This window comes from Xenopus laevis, chromosome 7L (assembly GCF_017654675.1).
Source record: "Xenopus laevis strain J_2021 chromosome 7L, Xenopus_laevis_v10.1, whole genome shotgun sequence".
Taxonomy (NCBI): domain Eukaryota; kingdom Metazoa; phylum Chordata; class Amphibia; order Anura; family Pipidae; genus Xenopus; species Xenopus laevis.
The window spans coordinates 33,183,390-33,188,951 of record NC_054383.1 but is presented as its reverse complement, the minus strand read 5'-3'; positions in this window follow the sequence as shown (position 1 = coordinate 33,188,951).

Genomic DNA, 5,562 nt, shown 5'->3' with positions numbered 1-5,562 from the left:
ACATCTCGCGAGACTAGCACGCCACACTGCGTGTATACGAGCGCCGTGATGGAGCGTGTAGCCGTCGGGGGGGGCGGGGTTACGCACAAATACGTCATTCGTCAGCGTGGTAGACGTCTGCGTTGGTAGCTGGTAGCGCTTTCTACAGTCCCTGCTTTTAATGTCTGGCCAAAACTAAATTTATAGTTTCTACTTGAACTGGGGAAGAAAGCGAAAAACGTTTTTCCTGCTGGTTATCATCAATACCGGCAATGGTTACTAGCAGAATTGGCTGCCACGAGAGCATCTGCTCTTTAACCAAAAGTACCATTCATGGAAGTGTTTCACCTTGTTCAAAAGAACAAAAAGATTTATTTCTTGCTGCCTTCAACTGCCTGCCACCTTCAGACCCTCCCCCCCCAATTCCACCAAAAAGGAAAGAGTTTTTTTGTACAAATGGGCAGGATGAAATAAGCCATCTTTATCAGTTTCTTTTTTTGTCTGAGGGTCCCAGTGTTTTTGTGTTAGCAATTAAAGGATAAATATACCCCCCAAACTGTACTTCTCTAAAAAAGATATTGCGTATATAGCGCTGTAATAAACTGACTTTACTGTTGTCAATTTTAGCTACTTTCAGTGTAGGGCAATACCACAAATGAGGCCCTCTCTCGGGTAAGCCCTCGCAACGGGGTGGAGGAAGGGTGTAGTGCAACTGTAACCAGGTGCAATCGCACAATAAATGGGCGCCAGTAGTTCTTTAATGCTTAACCAGAATAGTATATTTATTTAAACATAGCACAGATCCACAAATAGCATAAAGGAAGCAAATCCCCACAGCACCATGCATTGGGCTGGATCCCTACAGGCAAGGGTTCGTGTCAGCAGAGGTAGCAGTAATGTGAAAGGTACAGTTTGCTTTCAGGATCTCTTTAGTTGGCATCTAGGGGAATTCCTATCATCCCTAGTCTCGACACATTGTCCCTACTTCTAGGCTATTCGTACCCGGGATCTTAATCCCTCTAATGTCTCCTCGTCGGAGCTTTGAGCTGCTCAACTACCTAAGCTATCTATCACTCCTAGAGTGATCTATGACAGAGTATGCAAATCTATTTACTAGGGCCAGTGCTCCTAGGATCACAATACCCATTCCCTTCCAGCCTGCTTGGTTGGGCTAAAGTAATGGACCCAGACCTCATGGTTCCCAAAACCTTTAAACTACTGCACAGTGCCGTCTAGTGTCCACTGTGAGAACTACAGGAGTTACATAAGCACAAGGTCCCCATCAGGACCCACTTAAGTGTCCATATTACTAGGGATGTGCTTGTCAATAATATGTGAGGGTGTCTAAATTTTCACATCCCTACACGTATAACAGCTCATATGTAAAACCCTGCTTCATGTAAATAAACCATTTTCATAACAATATACTTTTCTAATAGTATGTGCCATTAGGTAATCATAAATAGAAAATTGCCATTTTAAAAAATAAATGCCGCCCCCGGGGATCGTACGATTCACTGTGCACATAAACATCCCAAACAAACTATACATGTTAGGTCAAATGAGCCAATTTACAGACAGAGTTGTGTCTTTTGCTTCAACACTTCTTCCTGTTACAGTTAGGGGCAGATTTATCAAGGGTCGAATGTTGAAGTGAAAAATACTTCGAAATTCGACCATCGAACTGGATTACTTCGAATGTCAACGTTTTTTTAATCAAATTTGGCCAAATTTGGTCGAATGAAAATCGTTTGATCGTACGATGAAATCCTTCGATTCGAACGTTCTGAACAATTTCATTGATCGAACGAACAAACGATTTTCCTTCGACTTCTAAAGACTTAGCCAAATGTTGCCTATGGGTTGTAGGAGGTCCCCATAGGCTAACATAGCAATTCGGCAGGTTTAAGATGGCGAAGTGTCCAAGTCGAACTTTTTTAAAGAGACAGTACTTAGATTTTCAAAGTCAAACTTTTGTACTTCGAGTCGTAGCCGAATTTAGGCCTATTCAATGGTCGAAGTACCCAAAAAATAGTTCAAAATTCGAGGTTTTTAACTTCGAAAATTCACTTCGAACCTTAGTAAATCTGCCCTTGGTCAGGTGATCTCTGAGGCAGCACACAGACCATCATGAAATGGTGGTTCAAGGCAAGACATGTAAAAGGGCAAGATTGACTTAATATATTCCAGTTTGGTAAGATTCTTTAATATGCAACTTAATGTAATATAAACTATATATGTTGCTCAAGTATTCATTTTGGTGGTAAATTTTTCTTTTAAGGGGCAAAACAATGGCTAGTTTTCAGAGAAGTCAGTGCGTGAAATCAGCTAATCTTCTGAAGAGAATCATGAGTTTTAGTTTCCTTTTTTCACTGTTGGTGGGTCCCAGGGTTTTTGTGCAAACAAGGGAAAGATTTAATATAATTTAGGGACAATATTTAGGAGAATACTATGTAACACTAACCAAAAGTAACCTTTTAGTCTTCATTTACTCTTGTTCAAACTCTCTTGTGTTTCCACACAAAAAGTTCCAGGGCCCAAGACATGTATCAGTATAGATGGGAGCTGGGATTTCTCTGTTTCATGAAGGAGTTAGTCCACACCATCTGTTACCAAGTTACCCATAAACAACAAAGTTCTGGCCCATTGTTTTATGTGAAGGCTAAGGGCAACCTTTTACACTTTAGAGACATTGGGCCAGATTCAATTCAGTGAGAAAAAAGTTTATCACATGAAATGTCATGGACGAGATTTAATTTGAGATGCAGAAATACTTATCTCACTGTTTATCATGTGAAAACTCAATTGAAGTCTATGGGGAAAAACTGGAACAGAATTTGGAGAAAAGTTTTTTCTCCTCAAATTGAATTTCGTCCATGAGTTTTCACGTGATTACCATGAGATAACTTTTTTTCACTGAATTAACTCTGGCCCAAAATTTGAAAATATGGCCAGTTTAGTAGAAAACATTGGGATGACTTGACCAAAAGTAAGTATGAGTTTTTAGGCTTTTTATAAGGACATCTAGCCTCAATGGGTTCGAGTGATTTCTGTGAAAATATGGGCCAGATCTTTAACAGTTTAAGGGGAAATATACCCCCCCCCCTTTTGAGCTTATTCTGTTGGGCTTATGTAGAAGAGGTGCATAAATAGTTTCTGAACCTTTTTCTACACATTTTGTTTTGGAATGAGGTATGTTTTATAAACATACCTCATTCCACAGATTGAAAGAAAACCAAGATAACCCAAATTAATTTCAACATTGTAATGCAACCTCACCTTTATCTTGTTCCATTGTAAAGTTATGGATTCTTGGAATTGAAAGACAGGACAAAATTTCAGAGAAGACTTGACAAACCAGTAAAAAGTACTCTTTATTTACTTTGGTAGTAACTGGTGTGGTTGCATGCCAGTTCCGCAGCAGAAAGTTCTGGGGCCCCAAAAGGGTAAAGTGAAGGCTGGTATTGGCAACTGACAACTGAGTTTACCCATATAATTTCAATAATCTTAAAATAACCTCTTTGGGAAACCATTTGCCTTGGAAATATGCATATGTAAAAAATTCTTGATTGGTTTCCATTCCTACAAAGATTCATCCCATAGCAATCGTATTTTGCACTTGACCTGTTATGGTATCTAATTTTTCAATAAAACCATCCTTTCTACTAAGTATTGTCAGGGACATCCATATTTCCTTCTGACCAAAGGACAGCATGTTCTCCACTAACTTCTTCCTAAATTCCTGGCCATATTGTACCCATGTTAACCCCCAGCCCCACACCAATGGGGAAAAAGAGCAGAAGCCACAGTACCTGTCAAATTTGGATTCATGTTTACTGTTTCTTTTTCTCTTTTGTTTTGTATGCTTCTTTAGTTGTATCAACCACATCCACAAATTTACCTGCTTCAATTTTACACAACACTTTTTTTGTCAAGGTGCTTTTGCAAAGCATATGTGCTGCATGCATAGGTTTTACTAGTCAATACAACTTGAAGCATTCCCATTACGGAAGGCCCATGAGATGGTTGTGTCAGGCATGTCAAGGAGCTGCAAAATTGTAACACTGCAAACCCAGTGGATAAGTTAATGCAGGGAAACCCCCTATCTATGCAATCAACTCATGTCCATAGATAATATTGCACATGCTCCAATCATGCAGGAGAGGGGGTCTTTTCTAGGGGAGCAGCAAATCTTAATCCAGTGTATATGGTGGGAAGTGATATAGCAGCTAGGTACTCTAAAATAGGAGATCTATATTCAAGGCTTAAAACGGCAGACAACGTTATCCCTAAGGTGGTGTCTGAATTCCACACCACTCAGGAGATCATATTACCTACATTTTTTCCTGATCCAAAATCTGATCTTGAGCATAAATGGCATAAGTTGGACGTGGTCAGATGCCTGAAACTTACCTGGAAAGAGTCCTATGAATAAGATCTTCAGACTCCCTCTAGGTAATCCCTCAAGGAAAGAAAGCAGAGGCTCAACCATCCACATCCACTATAGCAGGTTGGATAAAGGAATGTATTCAGACCGTCTACATGTTGAATTCCAGCACAGTACCCTCTGTTATTAAGGCACACTCAACCAGAGGAATGGCAGCATCCTGGGCCTTTCATGCAGGAGCCACTTCTGAAGAGATCTGTAAAGCGGCAGTGTGGTCCTCATTTCACACGTTTCTCAATCATTACAAATTTGATGTATTTGCTAACAAATCCGCTTCTTTCGGATCATTAAATTCTGTTTACATTCTAACTTCTCCCTCCCTCATTTATGTTGATTGCTTTGGTACCAACATTTCAAAAACAGGGTGAATTTGCCATGCATGTATTGTGCCACAATAGAAATGAGAAAGTGGAATGTGCCATTTGATAATCTAAATTTTGTGTAAATAGCAAGACATTTAGTAATTCAGGAGTGTAATACATAACTCTGAATTCCAACAGACTCAGCAAAAAAGGAAACTTGTGCTTATTTTACATTTCACACAGAGACTAAGTTTTTGTAACTAAGCCAAACTGCTTGCAATATTAAGTTGACTGCAACAGCCTAGCATAGTCTAGCCAAACAACCACATGTGCAACCCCATATTTTGGTTGGCTCCTCTGACTACTCACACTTCCAGAGCCAACCATGTGTAGTGTAGGTGGAAACTTCTCTTTCTTCTGCCTACACAAAACTTCAGCCTATAGGAATATGCACAGGGCAGAAAAGGCGGGGCTGAGTTAATTGGAAAAGTTCTATCTAGGTACTTGTGCTAGGACTGCTGTATCTTGAAATGCCAAGGCTGCTGCCTCATGAAATACTGGGGCTCATGTCTCAATAAATGATGGGTCACAATGCCATGAAATGTTGTGGCCACTGCTGTGGTATTGGTCTCTGGGAAGGTCACAGAGCCTTGACAAGTGGGCCCAATAGGAAGTCCAGTTGTATTCAAATTTAGGGTAATTGACTATTTGCCCTTAGATAATTTGAGATATGGAGAGAACACAAATTAGTTTCCTGAATTTTTTTAGGACTGAGATTTTTTTAAGGGAATGTATGGTCAGAATCAACAGGTTAAGAGATTGTGGATGGCATAG